The sequence below is a fragment of the Hordeum vulgare genome, chromosome 6H, assembly GCF_904849725.1.
Source record: "Hordeum vulgare subsp. vulgare chromosome 6H, MorexV3_pseudomolecules_assembly, whole genome shotgun sequence".
NCBI lineage: Eukaryota > Viridiplantae > Streptophyta > Magnoliopsida > Poales > Poaceae > Hordeum > Hordeum vulgare.
Genome location: NC_058523.1, coordinates 461,622,109 through 461,648,393, shown reverse-complemented (window position 1 = coordinate 461,648,393; position 26,285 = coordinate 461,622,109).

Here is a 26,285-nt window from a genome sequence, read left to right as displayed (position 1 = left end):
CAGTAACATATTCACGGTTGAATTTCCAACTGATGATGATGCAGGGGAGGATGTCCAAGTGGTTGATAAGACGCCCAACCAAGGTGGCCACAATGGTAGTGATCATCATGTTGCCGACACCGACGACGACGTGCATAGGTCGCAAGGAGATAGCGACAACGAAGCGCATGACACGGGTGGAGATCTCGACGACAACATCGACAACAAGGCACATAGTGACGATGACAATCAAGATGATGATCATGACCACGACGACTATGCCGACGACGCGGATGTCGATGACACGCCCGAGACTCAGCCATCTTCCTCAAGTGCATCAACATCGACACAATTTGTGTCACCTCCTTCGCAAGCCACAACGGATTCCTCAGGGCCTCGTCGCTACAAGACCCTCAAGAAAGTCTACAAGTACACCAAGCCAGTTACGCTCGAATACTCCGGACTATGTCTTTTCAGAGTTGAGGAGCCGGCGAACTTCGTAGAGGCGAGCAAAAGTCCTAGCTGGACGCACGCCATGGATGAGGAGATGAAGGCAATTGAGAGCAATGGCACGTGGACCTTGGTAACCCGTCCTCCAAACCAAAAGGCCATAGGTTTGAAGTGGGTTTACAAGTTAAAGAAGGACACACAAGGTGCCATTGTGAAGTACAAGGCAAGACTCGTTGCAAAGGGCTACGTACAACGTCAAGGAGTTGACTATGATGAGGTGTTTGCATCGGTTGCTCGAATCGAGACGGTGAGAGTGCTCCTAGCTTTGGCAGCACAAGAGGATTGGAAGGTTCATCATATGGATGTTAAATCCGCTTTCCTCAACGGCGATCTCACAGAAGAAGTGTACGTGGAACAACCCCTCGGCTACGAGAAGAAAGGTGAAGAAGGGAAAGTTTACAAGCTCAAGAAGGCACTTTACGGGTTGAAGCAAGCGCCAAGAGCTTGGAACTCAAAGTTAGACCGGAGTTTGGTCTCGCTCGGGTTCAAGAGATGTCCCCTCGAGCACACAGTCTATACAAAGAACTCCAAAGGTTCAAACCTGCTAGTTGGAGTTTATGTCGACGATCTGATTATCACCGGAGATAGCGTACAAGAAATTGAACGTTTCAAGGTGCAAATGAAGAACAAGTTTAGCATGAGCGATCTGGGATTACTCAGCTATTACTTAGGCATCGAAGTGAAGCAAAGCTTCGGAGAGATTTCCCTATGTCAATCGGCTTATGCGGTCAAGTTATTGGAAAAGTGTGGCATGTCAGATTGCTACGAGACACAAGTTCCAATGGACCAACGTCACAAGTTGAGCAAGCGCAGCTCAAATCCGCCGGTGGACACCACAATGTATCGAAGCGTTGTGGGCAGCCTAAGATATTTGGTGCATACCCGACCTGACTTGGCTTATTCAGTCGGGATCGTGAGTCGTTTCATGGAGAATCCGACAACCAAGCACATGAGCGCGGTCAATCAAATCTTGCGCTATGTGAAAGACACCATTAATCTTGGTTGCACGTACAGAAAGGAAAGGAAGGATTGATCCTTCGTGGATATTCAGATAGTGACATGACAGGTGATGTTGATGACCGAAAGAGCACAACGGGCATGATTTTCTACCTTGGCCCGAATCCGATTAGCTGGAATTCTCAGAAGCAAAAGGTGGTGGCACTGTCTACATGCGAGGCAGAATACATAGCGGCAAGCACGGCGGCTTGTCAAGCAGTGTGGCTGAGAAGACTCCTAGCTATTCTTGCAAAGCGGGAGGTGCAGAAGGTGTCACTGAAGATCGATAACCAAGCTGCAATCTGGTTGTGCAAAAATCCGGTTCATCACGAAAGGAGCAAGCACATAGATACCCGGTTCCACCATATCCGGGAGTGCATTGAAGAAGGGTTGATCGAGGTTCAACATGTGAACACGAAAGACCAACTTGCCGATATTTTCACCAAGTCCCTCGGTCGACAGAAGTTCATCGAGATGAGGAGGAAAGTCGGAGTGCAAGAAGTGAAGTCAAGCAACAAGATTAAGGAGGTGAATGTAGAAGTTAATCATGTTGTTTCTTTAGGATTAGGAAAGAAAGCCAAACCGAGTCCTAGTAGTATTAGGATTCCTAGTCCTAGTCTATTTCCATAGTCCCTTGTGGACGTGTATAAAAGACACCCTAGGGGTGTTGATTGTAACACCAGAAAAACGAAAAGCAATACAAAGCAAAGGCTCGACACGGGCCTTTAGCCATCAAATCCATCGATCAGTTTTATTCGTGTAGCTAGTTACGTAAATTCCGTCAAATAACCGGCCGAAGCAAGAATCGCGTAGGCATGCCTGTACAGCTGCATACGCACGTTCAAAAGCCAACACCATCGAGCATGTAGCAGCTCCCAAGAAGACATCCTTTAATTTTTTCTAATCAGATGACAAGATCGCACCATGACACTCAGAGAAAAATTGATTGGTTTTCTAATCTGATGAAAAATTCGCTTCAAATGAGTCATGGATATATATATAACTAATATATGCTTCAGAATTTCAATTTTTTTGTGCTCCCCTTTATGTGGCCCGCCCAGCCTTTTCTTTTAAGCTCCGCCACTGTGTCCATGTGCCCGCTTCGACCTTTAGGACTGGTAATTCGGCAAGATCTAGAATCGTGGTTTACTACTTGAAAGTCCATGGTCAGTAATAGCCCCATTCTCTTGATTAAGAGGATGTTTGTTTCCAGGGATTTATTGGTTTAGGGACTTAAAATAGTTTCTATAAGTCCCACCTAAACCAAACACAATGGACTTATTGGGACTTATTGTGGTGATTTGAGACTTATCAAATAAGACTCTCAGGAAGGAGCTTATTGGGATTTATCCCGGGCCGGACCTACCCCGCGTCGCTCCAGGCTCGTTCCCTGCATGCCGCCCCGCCTCTCGGTCCAATCGCCGCCGCCGCCCCGCCTCTCGCCCCGTCGCCGCCCCGCCTCTCGCTCCGGTCGCCGCCCCGTCGCCGCCCCGCCTCTCGCTCCGGTCACCGCCCCGTCGCCGCCCCGCCTCTCGCTCCGGTCGCCGCCCCGTCGCCGCCCCGCCTCGGTTCGTTCTGCCTCGGTTCGCCGCCCCGGCTCGGTTCGTTCTGCCTCGGTTTGTTGCAACGGTGCCTCCAATCGCCGGACAGGCCCTCTCCTGAGCCTCGTTGCAGCGATACTTATCCTGTGTGCCGTACGCGTTGGCTGATGACGATCCATGTGAACAAGTGTATTATTAGGTGTAACATGGACTTATAAGTCCCTGTAAACAAACAGGCAGGGACTCGAGACTTATAAGTCCGTGTAAACAAACAAGTAGTGACTTATGACTTATAAGTTCGGACTTAAAAAAGTCCTAGGACTTATGAAACAAAGAGGGGCTAACTGCAGATTTATGCTATTCCCTGTTGTTTTCAGTCCAGGAACATATATTATTTTATTGGTTCATGACAGTCAGATATTGGAAGCTCTACGCTTGTGTGCACTATAATGGAATCTCTTTTGGCCTTTTATGGATATGTGCAACACAGTGAATGTTTTATTTGTCCATGACAATGGAGTACTCATGTTTTATATTAAAAAATGTGAAACAATTCTTGTTTGTACCTTCTCTGGGCTGATGTAATTGTTGCCAAGAATACTATCAGTTCTTGGTTGTCATGATGCAAGCAATCGGCTGTTGATCTGCTTGCTGCTTGTGCTACTAAAGGTAAAATTGAAAGACCTTATACTACCATTGTTGCATGGGAAGTTTGTGAAACTGGTGTGCCTCAGTGGATGCAAAATAACATATTGGTGTGACATATAATGAGCGTATACTTTCCATAATGAACCTGATTACTGTTCACATGCGTGTACAGCCACATGAACCTATACATGCTATCTGAATTAAGCAACACAGGTTATTTAGATTTGTCGCTTGGCCACTTAGGTTCGCCCCAATGAGATTGCAGATGTGGTCTATTGAGGTCGCAGAGATGGTTCACTGCACCCAAAAGCTTCATTTTTTAACTCTTTTGGAGAATGCTGCCAAAAATGTTTTTAGTTTTCATTTTTTTTCAACTACTAAGTGAGTGTGAATATATGAGTAGTAACAGCACAATAAGCCTTTTATAAGATCCCTCACCTCATGAGTCGTCCGATGTGTAGTCTATCTTCTTTTTTCTTCAACAAGACTGTTGCAAAACTTACTCTTTTTTAACTTTGTGCAACAAGACCCATGTTGCACAATCTCTTTAATTTTCTGCGACAAAATTCTTGTTGCAAAAAGTGCTATAGCATCTTTGTCGCATCTAGTTTTCTGTAACAAGACTTGTGTTGCAAAAATTACAACAACATCTTTGCTGCTTGCGCACTTGTTTAGTTGTCGTTCATTGCCACCGTTGTTATAGAGATAGATGAGAGAGCCACAATTAAAGATAACAAAAAGGAAGGCTTCCCATCTGAATGTATTACTCCCTCCATTTTAAAATATAAGAGCTTTTAGGTATTCATTAAAAACTACATACGGAGAAAAATGAATGAATCTATACTTTAAAATATGTCTATGTACATCCGTATGTAGTTTATAGTACAATCTCTAAAAGGTCTTATATTTAGGAACGGAGGGAGTACTTCAGAGAGCCATGTGACAATTTACAGAGTTGCGTGAGTGCGCCAAGAAAGATGTTGACGCCGTGAGATGGCTCTGTTAAGTCGGAAAATCGTGAGTGTGTCAAGAAAGATGTTGACGCCGTGAGATCGCCCTGTTAAGTCGGAAAATTCAATTTGACTCTTGCGAGCATATGCTCCTGTCCATAAAGAAGGTGACAATTTACAAAGTTGCGTGAGTGCGCCAAGAAAGGTGTTGATGGCATGAGATGACCCTGACCTGCTGTTAAGACAGGAAATCCAATTTTCCTTTTGGGAGCATATGTTTTTGCTCACCAAAAAAGTTTTTTGCAAATGTCAAAATACTTTCAAAAAAAAAAAGATGTGTTTTTTGTCACATCCAAATACTACGTGTAAATTTTTAGTGAAAAAGTTTGAGCATTTTGAGCTGTGTAAAAAAACAAACAAATCAAATGTCAAACATCTATACCTATATATATAAAATAATAATAATAAAGCGGCTATTGCTTCCGTCGGAAAACCCACCGCGGCATTTTTACAAAAAAGCCCCTGTATTTTTTGTTATTCAACCCGCGCTCCATCATTTATCTGCAACGCAAAAGGAAAAAACAATTCGCTGCAAAAATTATACCCTTACGCATCGTCTCCTCCCGTCGACCCTGGGACACCCTGGCCTGTGCCCGCCGCCACACCAATTGCCGCCGCGGTCGACCTCAACCGCCACCGCTACTGATCTCAACCCACTCGCCTACACGGTCATACCTCTCCCCGCTCACTGCCCCCGTTGCGGCGCTCGAGCGCATCACGTCGACCCTGGTCCACTCTGGCCTGTGCCCAGGCCGCTGCCACACCACTCGCCGCCGCGGTCGACCTCAACCATCACTGCTGTCGATCTCAACCCACCCGCCTCCGCGACAGTGCCTCTGCCCGCTTGCTGCCCCCGTTTCGGCGCTCGAGCACAGCTCTGATCAAATCAACGCGACAACTACAATGACTGGGGATGATGCGTCTGCTCGATGCAGAACGGCGGCAGCGGCGGATAAGGCGCGGCGGAGCGAAGTACTTGCAGTTGGAGGCAGGCCTCCATGGCTCACACGGGGAACTCCGAGGTTATGGCGCGGCAACGACGACTCCTTATGGCCAGATAGAGGCGCCTAACCCTTGCTCCCCTCATCGTATCCCCTCCTCCGACAGGAACTCATCATCTGATGAGATCCCCTCCCCATGCCTCCAACCGTGTGCCAAGCGTGTGGTATTTTTTTCTTCCGTTGCAACGCACGGGCCCTTTTGCTAGTTACTTACAAATGTTACACTTAATTTTGTTTTTTTTCAACGATGAATTATCACTATCTTATTTCACATGAAAATTGTCAAGCACGTTTGTTAGATAAGACAAATATCCACATAAAAAATCAGATTTTAAAAAAATTTATTACTATATTTGAATTTACTATTTATCAGAACTCTCGAGACTACTAAATTAGGGAGTCTTAACAGGGACGCAGACGCTTGTCTATGGGACATCTATATCCTATATATTTGCTAAAAAAACCCTATATCCTATATAGAAAAAGTCAACAAATAGTCATTTTTTTAAAAAGATTTGAAATAAACTTGACCTTCCGTTGTACTCATGAGAAAAACTTCACAAAAAAAATCTCCTTTGACTTCTTTTCAAGAAAAACAATTTTTTGACCTAAATAATATGAATAGTGACCTATAATAGCAAATAACTTTTGTCCTTTTCACTGTGAAGTCAACGTTGGTTTTTTGTTTTGAAAATTTATATACTAATACAAAAGTAAGTCAGGTTTATTCTAAAAATAGTTCTTAACTATTTTGACTTTTTATTTAATTATTAAAAAATAATCCCATATAGGGTGTATATTCAAAATATTTTATATTTGTAAACAGAGGGAGCAGGAACTAGGTGAGCCAAAGGTAGTGGGGCCAATCGCTCTTGTACGACAACGTTGAGATGAAATGGAAGGACTCCGATGTAGTTGACGAAAATAGCTGCTGTGCTACGGTTCAGAAGCCCAAATAGTCAAGGCCCACTCACGCGATTAAAATGGTCTTAAACGAGAGTGAGGTTATATTTAATACATGTGGGCCCCACCTGGCAGTGCATCTAGTTACGGGTCCCATTTGGGAGTGCATCAGGTGAAACATGTCCTCGTGCCTGTCTAAATGGGTACCCGTGTGTTGCTCCCTCATCTTTGTTCTCGGCGGTGAGCTGGTGACGACTGCACAGCTTTTGTTCTCGATGACAATGCCGACTTAGCTTTCGTTCTCGGTGATGGCGACGGCTCTGGTGAGTGAATCCGGAACCCTTGTCATGTTCCCCTTCGTGTCGAGTTAGATCTCATTGCATCGCCTCTGTTTCCCTATGTTTTTGGCCGATTTGATCCAGATTTGGGTGGGTGGGGGGGAGGGGGGAGGGCCTGGGGTTGAACGTGATGGAGCCACTAGAGACAACAACGTCGACTAGGTAATCCCTTAATGTGCAACCTTTCCAACCTATGCGATGTGTGCCTTGTCTGGTTCCGCTAGCTCACACCGCCTGCCATTTGACAAACAGGGGCAATGGTGCTCGGACCTTCGAATTCACTATCGAATACTTTCCTGCTAAGACGAAGCTAGGTGATGGTAGTGTGCGGGACATAGAGAGAGATACAATTGTGAAATGGGAGGTCGGATTTGTAGAGATGGATCCACAAGACCTATAGAGCATGGAAGAGAGGTTGTGAAGAATGTGATGGAAAAAATTAGGGAGAGCATTTTTTGGGGTCCAGAGCAAGAGGTAGCATTGTTACGGTTTGATAATTGGAAAGGCAAGTATGTGAGAATTGAGGATGGCGAAGAGATGGTTGATGAAATCGATAGACAAGATGGCTGGACAACCAAACGGACTACGTTTCATGCACAACTTGTTAATCTGAAACCGGATTCTAAGGTTGTATTTGTGCCCTCAAAGTTGGATTTACACATGGTAGATTATGATTGGGCTTCACATAGGCAGATAATGCCCATGTGTATGGGTGGAGTGATAATATTACCCGAGGGGGCTGATGCAGATGCACAAGAGGGCTCTGATGGTGTTGCAACAATTGTTTTTGTTGATTGGAATTCAATAGAATTAAATGACCCAATTGATTTAGTCATTGCACCAATGGATGACACTCATATGGCCAAAAAGTTTGGCATCCCAGTAGACGATGAAGATAAGGAGGAGAATGGTGAATCTAGCATGCCTACTAATGCTAAGATATATATATATATATATATGAAGATGTGGATGGACAACTGATGGAAGATGCTGGAGATGATGTAGATGATGCACATGATGATGAGTTGGTAAATGTCTATAACAAGGAAAACCCTGTTATTGCAGTAGGGAAGTTGTTCCCAAACGTGGATGAGTTTATGATGTGTTTCAAGACTTATGTAGTCAAACATGAGTTTGATTCCAAGACTAAGTGGACTGATAGAAAGAAGTTTTATGCAAGATGCAGAGGTTTTGATGGAAGTGTCAAGCCTTGCAAGTGGTACATATCTGCCAGACGCCAACCTAATGTAAGCATCACTAGGGTCAATCAAATCCCACACCAACATACTTGTATTACAAGTTCATAGAGAGTATAAACCATGACATAACAACTTTGGATTGCAGAAAAGATCACTCCTATTTTAGCCAAGAAACCAAACACTAGTGCAAACGAACTTAAAGTAGACTTGGAAAAGCTACCCCATTAGGTGAAGTATAACATAGTGTGGAAGGAAAAACAAAGGGAAATGAAACAATTATATGGTGATTGGGCAAATACTTTTAGGATGCTTTATAATTCCAAAGCAGAGGTGGAGAAGAGGTCACCTGACAGTGTTGTGGAGATAGATACCGAGGTAACACAGGATGGAAGAGTCCTTTTCTCTAAGTTTTTATGGCTTTAAAGCCTTGCATCGATGACTTCAAGGCAGGGTGTCGTCCATATATCATTTTTGACTGGCAAGTGGAATGGTCAATTGGTAGCTTGCAATGCTTTAGATGGACACAACTGGATGTTCCATGTTGCTATTGGCTTGTTTCAGTCACAGACAGAGGTCTCATGGACATGGTTGAAAGGATCGATATGGTTGACTAGTGGGGGGGGGGTGAATAGGCAACTACCAATTTTTAACTCTTCATAACAAATTAGGGTTAGCAAAAAAGGTTCTTTAGATGAACAACTAGGTGAGCAACCTATATGATGCTAACAATAAAGACAACAAGTGCAAACAAGGAATACACCACAACAATAATAAGTACAAAGTAAAGGTAAGAGATAACCGTAAGTGGAACTGGTGGAGAGGAGGATGTGTTACCAAACTTCCTTCCTTTTGACAGGAAGTACGTCTCCGTTGGAGCGGTGTGGAGGCACAATGCCCCCCAAGAAGCCACTAGGGCCACCGTATTCTCCTCACGCCCTTACACAATGCGAGATGCCGTGATTCCATTATTGGTGCCCTTGAAGGCGGTGATCGGACCTTTACAAACAAGGTTGGGGCAATCTCCACACAAAGCTTGGAGGCTCCCAACAAGACCACGAAGCTTCACCACAATGGAATGTGGCTCCGAGGTGACCTCAACCGTCTAGGATGCTGAAACACCCAAGAGTAACAAGATTCACAAGGATTAGTGGGGGGAATCAAATATCTCTTGGTGGAAGTGTAGACCAGGGCCTTCTCAACCAATCCCTAGGAAATCAACAAGTTTGATTGGCTAGGGAGAGAGATCGGGCAAGAATGAGCTTTGGAGCAACAATGGAGCTTGGGGAGGTGAGAGGTGACCTTCTCAAGGAAGAAGACCCCTTTATATAGTGTGTGTGTGTGGGGGGGGGGACAATCCAACCGTTACCCCCACTCACAACACTAGCAGAGAGGTACTACCACTGCTAGGAGCCTCCAAGCACGGTAGTAATAAATTACTACCGTGCCTACCACTGTTGAGGCAAAAGGATGCGCAAAAAGTCCGACGGGGCGGTAGTAAAAAAATACTACCGCCCAGAGAGCGGTAGTAAAAAAGTACCACCGCTGGCACCAGCGGTACTACCGCTGGCCCTTTTGCACATACAGGAAAAACATGTTGGAGCTTCATTGAAGCAAGGGAAAGGTGGTGCAATGGAAATGTGTACGTGTTGATTCCACCCAAACCTTTCCGAAGCGCAACCCCTCTTAATATTACGGCTTTCCTACGACTCAAATCCACCAAAGTGAAACGTAGAAAGCAACCGTCTTTGAAAGACTCCGAGGGGCACCGAATTGTCTTGTGCCTAGTCATGAATTATCTGAAATGCTCAATGCACACGATTAGTCCGCACATGCATTGTCATCAATCACCAAAACCACTCAAGGAGAAATATGCCCTAACAATCTCCCCATTTTTGGTGGATTGATGACAATACAGGATTTGCACTAAAGGATATAAAAAAAAAATATGCAAACCCAAAATCTACAAACTAGAGACATGCTCCCCGTGGATGTGTGCACACTTTAGAGAAAGGACATGGTCTGTCCAGCACACAACCAAAGAAAAGCACCCCCTAGATTTTATAGACGAGGCATTCCTTGCAACAAACTGAATAAACAGTAAGCATGGAAGCAAGGCATAGCATGTGAGCATGAAGATAAGGGCACATAATAATTAGACTCATAAGCTAGTAATATACTGGATAATAATGAGACAATAAATATAGAGGAGTGATAGCATATGTCTCATACCATATGATAAAGTACGATGTCTCTTGATCTCACATAGAAAGCAAAAACAACCAAAGTAGCAACGAAAGTTCAACAAATAAAGCAAGATAGAAAATGAGGAAACTCGCAAATCCTACACTCTCTCCCCCTTTGGCATCGGGACACAAAAAAGGCAGAGAGGACACCTACGACACAGGTGGTAGCTCGAAATGTAGAGGACTCAACCATCGGACTCCTCAACATAATCCTCATCAGTCTCATGGTCTGTCTCCTCATCAAACTCCTTGTCAGACGCAGCCCACTGAAGATCCTTCTTTTTCATCCAAGCAGCTTCAGGAGTTATGTCTTGCTCAGACCCATTGGACATGTGCACGTCAAGCTTCCTCATAATCAGCTTGTCACGCTGACTGTCGTGGGTATAAGCCTGACAGTAGATGTGTAGGGTACGAAAGGGATGGGCAGAGCCTTAGCTACGGCGAGGTTGTATGAGTTCAGGCCCCTCTGCGGTGGAGGTAATAGCCCTACGTCTCAGTGCTCAGGGAGCTTGTTGTCGAGTGGAATATAGAATACAGTGAATTGCTAACCCCTGCACCAGTGGGGGAGGGTGGCTTATATAGAGTGCGCTGTCCTCCACAACGGTCCGGTGTACAGGGGTGGAGTAGTGGCGATTAAATGCCTACATTACAGGTAACGTACGTCTTAAATGCTAATAAAGGCACATGGAAACGTATGACCGTTTCCCTCCAGGGGGGTTAGGATGCACAGAGTGGAATCCAGTCGGTTAGTTTGAGTCGCTCCGAATGCTATTCTGCGACTGGATGGTCGAGGACCTGTTACCGACTGGATGATGGGAACTCCTTAGTTCAGTCGGAACTGACTAAGGGCCTTGTCCCTTATGAGGGGTAGTCCTTGGGTAGGACCTACAGGGCAGGCCTATGACCCTACCCTAGGACTATAACCCCATCATTAGTCCCCGAATGGATTGGGGTTGGAACGACGAAGCGATGCTTGAAGTTTGGATCCGACTGATACGGATGTAACTTTGGCGTTGCTTGCCTCGATCCATTTTATCTTTTCTGACCAATGATCCGAGTGGAAGTAGTCGCGAAGCAAACTGTCGGAAACCGAGTGCTTCCGTGGCATCTTCTGACGTGACCAGTCAACCGACAGCGACGGATTTCCCGGGATCCTCAAATTTCGGTTACCGCGCGCTTAGCGGGGATGATGACATCGCGCTCGAGTAGCGCATGACGCCTCGATTCCCGTGCCTTCATCTTCTCCACTGATATCGCCACGGTCGGTCGGTGGATAAGATTTCGGGGCCACTTGCCAGTGGCCCAGTCGGAACCTTACTTAAATCCCAAAGGCGAGGGTTTTCCGTTACGCTCGCCAGACATCTCTCCTTTGCTCCGCTTCCTTCGCCGTCCTCTGTGCACCCTAAGCTTCTTCCTTCTCCATCTCCCTCGCGAATCCGCAACTCCTGTCATGACAAAGGGGCAGACCAGCAAGCTAGAGGCACGGAAGAAGAGGGGGAAGGCGGCGGCTCCTGCGCGGAAGCAACGAACGCTTCCGGCGGGGTGGATCCAGGGGGACTTCCTCCCCTCCACGGCGATGGAGGAGGACCTGCTGGAGCAGGTGGAGCACGGGATGATCGCGCACAAATCATGGAGGTTGCCGGCGGAGGGGGAAACCGAGCCGGCGCCCCAGGAGGGGGAGCGTGTCCTGCTGCTCAGCCACGTGCATCGAGGTTTCTCCCTGCCCCCGCACCCTTTCTTCAAAGGCATAATGAACCACTTTGGGGCGTAGCTCCACCACTTTCCCCCGAATGCCATTGCCCATCTCTCTGCTTTCGTAGTCTTGTGCGAGTGCTTCATCGGTTGTCCCCCCATTGGGGGCTTTTCAAACATATCTTCTCTGCTAGGTCCCAAACTATCAAACGACTTAATCAGTCGGATGATAAGACTCACCTTCTCCAGCTCTGTGGGGGTTTAGGCTTCCAAAAGAAGAGCAAAAGTAGTTATCCCGCTCTTCAGCTGAGTGAATCGGTTAAGAACTCGCAGTTGACATGGTTCTACTGCCAGGACGTCGCTTGCCCGAATGCCACGACAGGGTTGCCTCCTTTTAGCTTAGATCGACCCACTCCGCCCAAGCATCTTGCACTCACGAAGGCGGAGAAGATCGACATCTAGCCTCTGGTCGACGCACTCGTAGATGTCGTCAGAAGGGCAGTCACCGGCATAGATTTGCTGGAGGTTTTCCTCGGTCGGCGCATCCAACCACTGCAGGCTCGCGACCACGCCATGTGGCATTACACGGGACCCGAAGACTCCACTCGGACCAACCCCGAGTGCGTGACTGGGGAGACGGTGGCGTCGTGGGTGCTCCAGATCACAGGCGCCTGCGAGAACCCCAGAGGGTCCCGGCGAGTGAAGGCTTTCCGCTCGGACAACCCTCCTCCGAACGAGGTGAGTACAACTTGCCGAGTGCACATAACTGTCTTAGATTTATCGCTGTCTTGAATCACCGTCTGACGTTTGATGTCACCGACTGTATTTTATGCAGAAGTGGACCAACTGGTTCTCCCCCGTCTCGAACGGGAACCCGGCCGAGGAGGAAGAGGAGGGCAGCCAGGAGGGTAGTGTGGAAAGCGTCGAGTACGTCTCCGACAGTGGAGAGACGGAGGAGGAATCTGGTGAAGAGGGGGAGGAAGATGAAGAGCAGAACTTGCCACCCCTGCCGCCAGAGCATCGAACCAAGCGCCGACATGAACCTGCAGCTCCCTCGGCTCCTCCAGCATCCTCAAGCGTCCCGCCGATTGTTCCCGTGGTCCCGAGTGCCCGGAGAACCAAAAGGACCAGGGACGCTGCTGCCGAGCTTGCAGGTCAGCCTTCCAAGGTGGCCAAACCGAGCGGATCTAAACCTCGGAAGGCTTTGCCGCGGATGAGGGTCACCGTTCCCGTCACTTCGACGTAAGTATATTGTTCTTCTAACTTCTTCTAATATTCGATTGAACTCCTGTTTGATGGTCTAATGAATTTCACTCGACAGAGTTGCCACCTCTGCCACCTCTCCGGTGCGCCAGGGGGATGATCCCATGGACACGGACAATGTTGTCTCGTCCCAACCAGGTGTGTCATAGCGATCCCGAGAGTTTAATTATTGCATCATGAATTCTGTCTTCGGCCTTGCCTTTTTCTGTGATCTCACGCCGTTCGGTCGGGTTTCTCTCAGGGGCGATTTATGTGGATGAGGGTGACCAGGGAAGGTCTGAGCAAGCTGCGGTGCCTGTCCTTAAGGCTGCTCCGCTAGTTACTGCTCTCGCCGCGGACGTGTCGCCGACTGAAGCGATGCCGTCGACTGAAGCGGCACTGGTTGCTGTTGAACCAACTGGAGCAAGCCTTGGGATGCCCAAGGAGCCTCCAACGATCCCAGGCCCGTCGAATGTCGAGTATAACGTCCAGCGCCTCCCAGAGGATCAGGTGGGAGCGACCAAGGGGGCCATGGTGCAGGCGGAGCTGATGGCGGGAGAAGCCAAGAAGGCGTACGACTCCATCGCATCCCTGTACCAACGGAGCTTGGAGCTGCGGGACGGTATCCGAGTAAGTGGGCTAGTAAGTATTTAGTTTTCTCTTGTAACCCACTGGGTGTGCTCGGATACTGTATGATTTTTGCAATGGGTTCACTCTTAGGGCGTGTTTGGTTTGATGCATGGCCTTACGTTGCATGGTATCCACCATCCTGGGTGAGTCTAGCCTGGCTAACCTGATGCAAAAATGGGTAGAGATGTATGTTTGGTTATGTGCATGTTGTTAGATAGGCCCATGTGAGATGGTGTTTGGAAGTCTGTATGAGAAAATGGTGAGCTACTGCACCACCATGGCCCCATGGCGTCGCTGCAACCATGGACCGTTGGGCCGAGCTAGTACAGATGTGCCACCCCTCCAACGCAGTTCCTGCAAGCACACACATCCAGACACCGGTGAGCGGTGGAGCATGGACGTTCAGCCGCGGGGCCGCGTCGGATGATATAGCTCGAACAGGTAGTGAAAGAGCTAGCTGGGATTGCAGGATTAGATGGACCAGTGAGCTCGGACCAGTTGCAGGCGTAGTAGCTCTGGCCGGCGACACAAGAAGGAGCTCCATACAATGGCGGTGACGGCTATTGATTTGTGTCCTCGATCCGATCTGTGTGGAAAGGAAAGAGAGTTGTGGTGGCAGTTTTGAAGTAATTCTGGACAACATTAGGGCTATTCTGATGTACCGCTTCGTTTTAAGTGAAAGCGTGCGTGCAGGCGCGAGGCTGCATCGCAGGAACGCCCGATTCTTGCGTTCCTCTCAGCCTGACTGAGAGGCCCGATTTTGCATTAGCTGGGTCAGGCTGAGGAGATCGTACAGGTCACCAAACGCATCACATTTTGCATGCCTCGTGCGATGCAGATGCGAGCAGAGAAACCAAACACGCCCTTAGTGAACCCAGTGGGTGTAGTCCCCGAGACTTCTGTCGAGTGCTTGCACCGGCAGTTGTCTTTATATACATTGTCTTTGACTTGAGCAGATCCAAAATTAATCTGTTCGAATGCTAACAGTTGAGGCACTCAGAGTACCTCGACTGTATGAATCCCCGAGAGTAAGTTTACTCAGGTCGGGTAATATTAGCCTCGTAGGCGTAGGTGTTGTCATGTAGCTCAATAGGGCGGACCTGTTTGAGTTTCATGCCAGTGGGGTCACTCTCAGTGAACCCACTGGGTGTAGTCCCCGAGACCGCTGTCGACTGCTTGCGTCGGCAGGGGTCTGAAGAACTTAGACTTTTTATTGTTGGATTTGTCTGATCGTCTCTTGGCGCTGGCTGGCAGAAAACTTGCGAGATGGGGACAGCGTACGAGACTCTTAGGGCTGAAAAGGTTCAGTTTGCTGGTGAGCTGGATGCAGCGATGGTTGCCATGGCTGGAATGAAGGATGTGCTGGCGGAACGAGAGAAGTCGTTGGAGCAGGCCCGCGAAGCAAACAAGGTATTGACTGCTGAAGTGGAGAGGATGAAGGCGCATAGGGCTGAGCTGATGGGGCAAATGAATGTGCTGAACAAGCGGTGTATAGCGCATGAAAAATACGTCAGTGATTGGGCCCGGCAGATGATAACGCGTCTGGGTGGTAAGTCCTGTTTTTCCGAGTGCTTGTGGTATGTGCGTTACACTCGGCGCTTATTGTTTGCTTGTCCTATGTTTGCAGATTTTTGCATGGACGCTGAGGCTGAAGCAGCTGACGTGGAGCGGTCGATTCGCGAGAATATTCCACTCGGCGAGGACGCCAATCGAGATCTGCTCCGAGCGCACATTCGTCTAGGCAAAGTTGGGCCTTTCATCGGTCGACTGAGAGAAGTCGTCGGCTGGATCGACAAGGAGCTTTGGCCTGAAGACGAGTCTCGGTATGAGACGGAAAGCTTGATGACTCAGCTGGAGGAGGTCCCAAACCGAGTGCAGTCATGGAAGAAATCTGCGGCTCGCTGTGGTGCAGACGTTGCGCTGTCCCTGGTCCGAGTGCATTGCAAGGAGGTGCGCGAAGAGAAGCTGAAAGCGTTGAAGGTCGCCAACACGAAGAAACTTCGATTCGAAGACTTCATGGAAACCTTCCTTGAGAGTGCCACCCGCATCGCCGACGGGATCGACCTGGACACATTCGTGGAGCCCTCCAGTCCTGGCGCCAATCCGGACGACGCTTAAGAAAACTTTTACCTCGGTATGCCGAGTGTTGGTTGTAAGAAACCTTGGCCACTTCTGTTGGCCGTCACATTATTTGTTTGGTGCGGGTAAGCTTGATCCGCACCGAGTCAACTATCCTTAGGTGAACTTCGAATTTAAATCAAATCTTTTGCTCTTCTGTTGCCAAAGAGTTGTTGACACCATTTTGGCTCGAGTTTTTGTTTGGCTTTTCTTGTTGAAGCCAATGGCAAACATGCGAAGCATGAAATTGTCAGTTTCCTTGACATCTGTGTGAGCTTCTCTGAGGGTGTGCCAAGTCGCCGAGTGGATCTGTAGGATACACTCGAGGGTAATAGAGTACTTAGGCGATTCATGATCGCGGCTAAGTCTTCGAGTGCGACGGATATGCCGCACTCGGAGCGAGTTGTTACTCATGTAATTGTCAGTGGTCTTGACATCCACATGAGCCTCAGTGAGGGTCTGCTGAGTCGCCAGTGGATCTGTAGGATACACTCGGAGGTAATAGCGTACTTAGGCGATTCATGATCGCGGCTAAGTCTTCGAGTGCGACGATCATGCCGCACTCGAAGCGAGTTGTTACTCATGTAATTAGCTGTTGTCTTGACATCCACATGAGCCTCAATGAGGGTCTGCTACTCATGTAATTGTCAGTGGTCTTGACATCCACATGAGCCTCAATGAGGGTCTGCTGAGTCCCCCAGTGTATCTGTAGGATACAGTCGCGGGAAGCTTTCCCATTTCAGCGATTCTTGATCGCAGTTAAGTCTTCGAGTGTGACGAGTAGTGCACGCTCGGAGAAAGTTATTACTTAGGCGATTCTTGATCGCAGCTAAGTCCCCGAGCGCGACGTTTAGTGCACACGCGGAGAAAGTTATTACTTAGGCGATTCTTGATCGCAGCTAAGTCCCCGAGTGCGACGTTTAGTGCACACTCGGAGAAAGTGAGTACTTAGGCGATTCTTGACCGCAGCTAAGTCCCCGAGTGCGACGTTAAGTGCACACTCGAAGAAAGTTAATACTTAGGCGATTCTGGATCGCAGCTAAGTCCCCGAGTGCGACGTTTAGTGCACACTCGGAGAAAGTGAGTACTTAGGCGATTCTTGATCGCAACTAAGTCCCCGAGTGCGACGTTTAGTGCACACTCGGAGAAAGTTACTACTTAGGCGATTCTTGATCGCAGCTAAGTCCCCGAGTGCGACGTTTAGTGCACACTCGGAGAAAGTGAGTACTTAGACGATTCTTGATCGCAGCTAAGTCCCCGAGTGCGACGTTTAGTGCATACTCGGAGAAAGTTAGTACTTAGGCGATTCTTGATCGCAGCTAAGTCCCCGAGTGCGACGTTTAGTGCACACTCGGAGAAAGTTAGTACTTAGGCGATTCTGGATCGCAGCTAAGTTTTTTTTTGAGACCGGAGTCTACGACCGCGGAAGAATTTTGGATCTGTAAAAGCTCAATCTGCTTTATATTATTTCACCAATACTTGTTCTTTACATTGCTTCAGTCGACGGTCACGTGTAGAAGCGCTTCAGGAGATCTCCGTTCCATGCTCGCGGCTCGTCTGTCTCCCTGTCGATGTTGTAGAGTCTGTATGCTCCGTTGTTCAGCACCTTGGAGATGATGAAGGGTCCTTCCCAGGCAGGAGCCAACTTGTGAGGTCTTTGCTGATCCACTCGGAGCACCAGGTCGCCTGCTTGGAACGTGCGACTCCTGACGTGTCGTGCGTGAAAACGCCGTAGATCTTGTTGATAAATGGTTGAGCGAGTCAGTGCCATCTCGCGTTCCTCCTCTAGAAGGCCCACTCCGTCTTGCCTTGCTTGTTCTACTTCAGCTTCGGAGAAGAGTTCGACTCGTGGAGCATTGTGAAGCAAGTCACTCGGAAGGACTGCTTCTGCTCCGTAAACGAGGAACAACGGTGATCGCCCTATAGATCTGTTCGGGGTTGTGCGAAGACCCCAAAGCACTGAAGGTAGCCCGGTGACCCATGCGCCAGCGGCATGTCCCACCTCTCGCAGGAGTCGGGGCTTCAAACCTTGCAGAATAAGTCCATTCGCCCGCTGTGCTTGTCCATTGGATTGAGGATGCGCCACGGATGCAAAATCCACTCGGATACCTTGGCTTGCACAGAAACCTTTGAATCTGTCCGAATCAAAGTTTGTCCCGTTGTCCGTGATTATGCTGTGAGGTACACCGAATCTGGAGATGATGTCCCTGACAAACTTGATGGCTGTTAGGGCGTCGAGCTTGTTGATGGGCTTGGCTTCAATCCATTTTGTGAACTTGTCGACTGCCACCAACAAATGTGTGCATCCTCCTTGGCCTGTCCTGAATGGACCGACTGTATCTAATCCCCATACTGCAAACGGCCACACAAGAGGGATTGTCTTCAACGCAGATGTTGGCTTGTGGGACTTGTTGGAGTAGAACTGACAGCCTTCACATCGGTCGACCATATGTTTAGCCATTTCGTTTGCCTGCAACCAGAAGAAACCAACTCTGAATGCTTTGGCGACGATCGCTCTCGAAGAGGCGTGATGACCGCAGGTTCCCGAGTGAATATCTTCCAGGGTTAACTGCCCCTCCTCTGGGGAGATGCATCGTTGAAGAACGCCTGAAACGCTTTCCTTGTACAACTGGCCATCAATGACAGTGAACGACTTCGACCCGCGGACTATCTGCCTGGCTTAGACTTCGTCTTCTGGTAATTCCTGCCTCAGGATATATGCAATGATCGGCACAGTCCAATCGGGGATGACAGCAAGAATCTCCATGATCAGATGAACCACATCAGGTACGTCGACTTCAGTCGGATCTGTGGAACTCTTTGGTTGTACTGGTTCCTTTGTGAAAGGATCTTCTTTGACCGAGGGAAGGTGGAGGTGCTTGAGGCAGACGTCACTCGGGACTGGTTTCCGAGTGGATCCGAGTTTTGCCAACTCATCAGCTGCTTGGTTCTTCAGTCGCGGAACATGGTGGAGTTCTAGAACTTCAAACTTCTTCGCGAGCTTCCTCATTGCATTGCAGTATGTGGTCATGGTGGGGTTCCTGACGTCCCACTCTTTCATCACTTGATTAACCACCAAATCCGAATCTCCATAGACCATTAGGCGACGGACGCCGAGTGCGATGGCCATACGCAGTCCATAAAGGAGAGCTTCATACTCTGCCTCATTGTTGGAGGAATCAAAGTGTATCTGCAACACATATTTGAGTTTGTCGCCCTTTGGCAATACGATCACAACGCCAACGCCGGAGCCATTCAACATCTTGGACCCATCGAAGAACATTGTCCAATGAGCCGAGTAGATGTGGGTCGGTTGCTGTTGTTCTACCCATTCTGCTATGAAATCAGCCAGAGCTTGAGACTTAATAGCTTTCTTGGCCTCGAACTTGATGTCGCAGTACAACATCTCCATTGCCCACTTCGCCACTCGGCCTGATGCGTCTCGATTGTGGAGGATTTCCGACAACGGAGCATCAGAAACGACAGACACTGAGTGGTCTTGGAAATAATGGCCACCTTCTTCGCAGTCATGTAAATCCCGTAGATAAGTTTTTGATAGTGGGGATACCTCTGCTTGGAAGGAGTCAGGACTTCGGAAACGTAATACACTCGCCGCTGAACTTTGTATGCTTTGCCTTCTTCTTCTCGTTCGACTGTAAGAACAGTGCTGACGACTTGATTTGTAGCCGCGATATACAGAAGAAGGGGCTCTTTACTGAGCGGAGCAGTAAGAACCGGCTTGGTGGAAAGTAGGACTTTGAGGTCGTCGAATGTGACTTGGGCTTCATCTGTCCACTCGAAAGTATCTGATTTCTTCATGAGTCGGTACAGAGGAAGTGCTTTCTCGCCGAGTCGACTGATAAACCTGCTCAAAGCCGCTAGGCAACCCGTGAGCCGTTGAACATCGTGTATTCTGACCGGCCTCTCCATTCGGACGACGGTCCTGATCTTTTCGGGGTTGACATCGATCCCTCGTTCGGAAACGAAGAAACCGAGTAACTTTCCGCTGGGAACGCCGAATGAACACTTGGCGGGGTTGAGCTTGATATCGTGCCTACGAAGGTTGGCGAATGTTTCTGCCAAGTCAGTCAGCAGGTCGGAACCTTTGCGTGACTTGACTACGATATCATCCATATACGCCTCCACATTCCGACCGATCTGGTCGAGGAGGCATTTTTGGATCATGCGCATGAAGGTAGCTCCTGCATTCTTCAAACCGAATGGCATAGTGATGTAGCAGAAGCACCCGAATGGGGTGATGAAGGCTGTCTTTAATTTATCGAGGCCATACAGACGGATCTGATGATAGCCCGAGTAGGCATCAAGAAATGACAGACGCTCGCAACCCGCAGTCGAATCGACAATTTGATCGATGTGGGGGAGCGAAAAATGGTCTTTCGGGCGTACCTTATTGAGGTGTTTGAAGTCGATGCACATTCGGAGCGACTTGTCCTTCTTGGGAACCATGACAACATTGGCGAGCCACTCGGAGTGGTGAACCTCGCGAATGAAGTTGGCTGCCAAAAGCTTGGCTACCTCTTCTTCGATTGCCTTCCTCTTGTGCGCGGCGGACCGACGCAGGCGTTCTCGAATAGGCCGAGCGGTGTGATCCACATGTAGTCGGTGCTCAGCCAACTCCCTGGGTACACCTGGTATGTCAGAGGGTTTCCATGCGAAGATGTCCCAGTTCTCACGGAGGAATTGGGTGAGCTCGGCTTCCTATTTAGGATCGAGGGTGGTGGAGATGTTCGTCGGGGCAGCAGTGTCGTCCGTCGGGTGGATGCTGACCTTCTTCGTCTCTCCCGCCGACTGGAATGCAGACTCCGAAGCTGGCTTCTTCAAACGCATCAAGTCAGCGGGGTCGATTGTTTTCTTGTACTCATCAAGCTCGAGAACGGCCATCTGCTGGTCGGCGATTCTTGATCCCTGCTGCAGACACTCTTCGGCTCGCTGCCGATTTCCTGTGATGGTGATCACACCCTTCGGGCCTGGCATCTTCAGCTTCAGGTATACGTAACATGGACGGGCCATGAAACGTGCATACGTTGGGCGGCCCAGAATTGCGTGGTAAGCGCTCTGGAAGTCGACCACTTCGAACGTCAGCTTTTCCTTGCAGAAGTTCTTGTCGGAGCCGAAAACGACGTCCGACGCGATCTGGCCGAGTGACTTGGCCTTTCGTCCAGGGACGACTCCATGGAACTGCATGCTGCTCTAGCTGAGTTTGGACATCGGAATGCCCATCCCCTTGAGAGTGTCGGCATACATGATGTTCAAGCCACTGCCGCCGTCCATGAGGACTTTGCGCAGTCGGACTCCCTCCACCACCGGGTCGACAACCAGAGCCTGTCTCCCTGGGGTGGGTACGTGTGCTGGATGATACGACTGGTCAAAGGTGATCGAAGTCTGAGACCATTTGAGGAACTTGGGGTTGGTAGGGGTGGCCATGTTCACCTCCCTGTTCACCAGCTTCAGTCGACTCTTGCTCTCAACGTCAGCAAAAATCATCAGTGTTGCATGGACTTGGGGGAACGGATCCTCCTTCTCCTCCTCATCCTGTTCATTGTCCTTTTCACTCGGTTTCCCTTCGCTGAACCACTGGATCAGGAGGCGACACTATCGAGTGGTATGCTTCGCATATATGGGGTTGCCCTCTTCATCCATCTTCGTATGAACCGGACATGGCTGGTCCAGGATGGGGTTATTGAACTGCTTCTTGGGGGTGAACTGAACCTTCCCTTTGCCCTTGAACTTGGCATTGGTTACGGCTGCAGCTTCTGCCTGCGGAGTGGACGGAGCTTTCTGCTTCTGCTTCCGAGTGTTGCTCCCATCTCCATCGGCGACTGTTTTGTGCTTGCCGCTTCGGATGCGGTCCTCTTCTTCGCCATTTGCATAGCGTGTTGCTATCTCCATCATCTTGCTCATGGAGATGTCGCCTGTTCGGCTGAACTTCAGGTACAGATCCCTGTACCGCACGCCTGCCTTGAAGGCGCAGACTGCTTGATGCTCTGTGATGTTCTCCACCGTGTGGTAGAGAGTTGTCCAACGCTGAATGAAATCACGCAGGGGCTCATTCTGCTTCTGGACGCAGTGCTGGAGCTCCACGAGGCCAGCAGGGCGCTTGCACGTCCCTTCAAAGGTCCTGATGAACACTCGGGCCAGATCTGCCCAGCTGTAGATGCTTGAGGGGGCCAACTGGTTCAGCCACGCTCGGCCGAGCCGTCGAGCATCAGAGGGAGGTGCTTCATGGCGACATGGTCGTCTCCTCCTCCGATCTGGACTGCCACTCGGTAATCATCCAGCCACGTTTCTGGCTTGGACTCTCGTGTAAACTTGCTAATTCCCGTCGCCAATCGGAAGTTGGGAGGGATGTTAGCCGAACGGATGGCTCGACTGAAACACTCGGGACCAGAAACGATGGTCATGCTTCCACTCGGACGGTCAATATCGTAACCATCGCGGTGGGCTTGGCCCCTGTCGACCCTCCGCTGGGCGGTATGCCCTCTCGCGTCGGGCCTTGGGTCGTAAGTGTCACCGACTGAATGCGGATCATCATGATGTCGGGGCCCGTAGGACCCACCCTGCGGAGGGGTGCGTGAACGACGACGATCTTCGGGATTTATGGAACGGCTGCCTCCCCTGTGTCGCTGACCAGAACCAGGGCTGTGAACTGACCGATGTGTATTCGCATGAACAGAACTATTGTGGATCCTGTTGTGCGACTGGGAGACAACCGAATTTTGCTGCTGCGCCGTGTGCAACAGGGCGCAGATTTGCTCGATCCCCCTGCCAGCTTCTGAATCAATCGGCTGAAGGGAATCGGCTATCTTGGCAGCCGCAGCCAAGTTGAGGAGGGGTGTGCGGAACAACTCCACGTTGCTCCGCCGAGTGTGCCGACTGGCAGAACGGCGAGGCGGACGACGCGTGCCGGACGTTTCGCCGATCTCGTGCTCGTTCCGGCTAGCTTGACGGGGATCTTCATGGGAGTTGGCCATGTGTACTTCTGCTGCAGGCCCGCGACCCGCGTACTCGGAAGGAAACTCAGTCGGAACCGAGTCCGAGCGCTGGGACGGCGGGGCAACCACAACCGACTCTAGAACTGCCACTTGTGCAGACGCGTTCTGGCGCGCCTGGGCGTGTTGCACCCAACGCTGGAGCCATGGACGACGGGACCGCTTGTTGCGGCGCGTGACGGCGGTGTAGGTCGACACCAGAGCCGACTGCTGGAGAAGAAGAATGCCGCGGGCGCCGGCACGGAAGTGCGTAGCCCCGCGGCGGGGAAGCGCCTCGACGTCGAGAGGGGCGTCCCGAAACCATGCCGAATCGTCGACGATGAAGGAGAGAGCGCCGAAGAAGATCTCGTGACCCATGCTCGAATCTCCACCGGACGACATGACGAAATGATGTAGTTGCAAACTCGCCGGAAGTCGCTTAGACGCCTGCCCCATGGTGGGCGCCAACTGTCGTGGGTATAAGCCTGACAGTAGATGTGTAGGGTGCGAAAGGGATGGGCAGAGCCTTAGCTCCGGCGAGGTTGTATGAGTTCAGGCCCCTCTGCGGTGGAGGTAATAGTCCTACGCCTCAGTGCTCAGGGAGCTTGTTGTCGAGTGGAATATAGAATACAGTGAATTGCTAACCCCTGCACCAGTGGGGGAGGGTGGCTTATATAGAGTGCGCTGCCCTCCACAACGGTCCGGTGTACAGGGGTGGAGTAGTGACGATTAAATGCCTACATTACAGGTAACGTACGTCTTAAATGCTAATAAAGGCACATGGAAACGTATGACCGTTTCCCTCCAGGGGGGTTAGGATGCACAGAGTGGAATCCAGTCGGTTAGTTTGAGTCGCTCCGAATGCTAGTCTCCGACTGGATGGTCGAGGACCTGTTACCGACTGGATGATGTGAACTCCTTAGTTCAGTCGGAACTGACTAAGGGCCTTGTCCCTTATGAGGGGTAGTCCTTGGGTAGGACCTACAGGGTAGGCCTATGACCCTACCCTAGGACTATAACCCCATCACTGACGGCTCTCCTTTTGAGCAACATGAGTCATGTACTGCCCCTAAGCATGCATGCAGAACAAGGTCTTCATCCGGTCCTTGAGCTTCTTGGCCCAAGATGGCTCGACACAGGAAGGCACACGTGACTCTGGAATGCCCTCATCCTCAGCCGCAGCCTCATCCTCATCAGTATCCACAGTGGCAGCAACAGGTGTAGTGGTGGTGTTGGCCCACTTGTTCTTCTGTTGCAACTAATAGGCCCATGGCGTATCCACCCGGGATCTTGGAACTCTACAGCTGGCAAGACCTTCGCCCACTTCTTCCTGATCAGGTAAAACAGATAAGGGCCATAGATGGGGACCTTACGATGAAAAACTGTCGACTGAACCTCACTCCACATGACGTGCGACACATCAAGTGGTCCAGAGGCACGAGTCCACCCATTCTCACACATTAAAAGCATATCCACCAGGTATGAATGCACCTGGTCCTTGTTTCGAACGTGTGGAAAAAGGGTGTTGCGAAAGATACGGTGCATGACATCAAGGAATGGGTTCAGCACGTGAGAGACCTCACCAGATGGGGCACCTTCTCAATAAAGTAGGGAAGCAACTTCTCCTTAGTTGTAGCAGATGGCTTAGCGTGTGGGCGCAACTGGGTGCTCAAGCCCATCATCACAGACGTTCAGAAAGTCCATAAACTCCTTCCAAGTAGCAGACAACCTCCCCCCATTGGTCATCCAAGTCATGGTGCACTCCTCATCAGAGTGGAAGTGGACTGTAACAAAGAACCGAGCCACTATCTCAGGATCAAAGTTAAGGTGAAACGTGATGAGCTCCGCAATCCCAAGCTATTCCACCATGGTCAGAGGTTCACCAAAGTATGCCGGGTCCTTCTTGAGATGGTCCATGTCAACCCACTGAACCGGTACATAGATATTCTTCTTGGTCTTGATCACATCTTCATAAATGAGAGCATGCTGCTTAGACAAGAACAGTTCACATCCGGGGAGCTGAACCCTATCGTTGTCATAGGGGTTGATCTTCTGGCGAACCTGAAACTCAACTTGTGGCATAGCATCCCAATCGACAATGTTCTCCTTGTTCTTGTGAGCGGGCCACTTGAAGTTGCGATTCGGAGCCTTGGATCCCTCGGGTGCATCTGAAGTGCGAGGGTGCTTGGAACTGGGATCTCGAGGAGGGTTCGAGCGCCTGGAGCCACCACCTATGACACATAACGCAAACACAAGAAAACGAGAAAATAGGTCAAGGCAAAGACCAAAGCAAATCAGAACACCCCAGGGAAATGAGAACTAGGAGGACTAAACATGTGTATTCACGAAACAACGGTAGTACCGCTGGTCAAGCGGTAGTAAAAATTTACTACCGCTCTGGCAGCGGTAGTACCGCCCTGACAGTGGTAGTACCGCTGCTCAAGCGGTAGTAAACATTTACTACCACCGTGACAGCGGTAATACCGCTCCACTGCGGTAGTGCCGCTCCAGGAGGAGCGGTAGTACCGCATGGGCGAAAAGTGCCAGATCTGACATGGCAAACTTCAGATCCGGTACTACCGTAGACCCAAACACACATGTTGTATCCTACTCAGTAAATTTCTACCACACAAGCACTCTCCAACCCTCTTTGCATGAAAATATTGTGCCATGAAACAATGAACTAACGCATATGCCCCCAACCTTAGATTCAACAAGAACGAAGCAAAGAGAAGGGAACGAGGGCAATACCAAGGTCCATGGCACTAGGGAGAGGAGGGAGACGATCCCACCAAACGGAATTAGAGGAGAGTGGTCGGAGAAGGAGATCCGGTGAGTCCCTGATACGTCTCCATCGTATCTACTTTTCCAAACTCTTTTTCCCTTGTTTTGGACTCTAATTTGCATGATTTGAATGGAACTAACCTGGACTGACGTTGTTTTCAGCAGAATTGCCTTGGTGTTGTTTTTGTGCAGAAATGAAAGTTCTCGGAACGTCCTGAAAATTTACGGAGAATATTTCTGGAAAATATGAAAAATACCTGTGCAAAGATCCACCGGAGGGGATGGGCTAGTGGGCCACAAGCCCTGTTGCCGCCACCCCCCTGGTGGCGGCTAGCAAGCTTGTGGGGCCCACGTGGCCCTGCCGCCCCCAAACTCAGCTCTATAAATTGACTTTCGTCCCAGAAAAAATGAAGAGAAAAGATTTCATCGCGTTTGCGATACGGAGGCGCCGCCATATCCCGT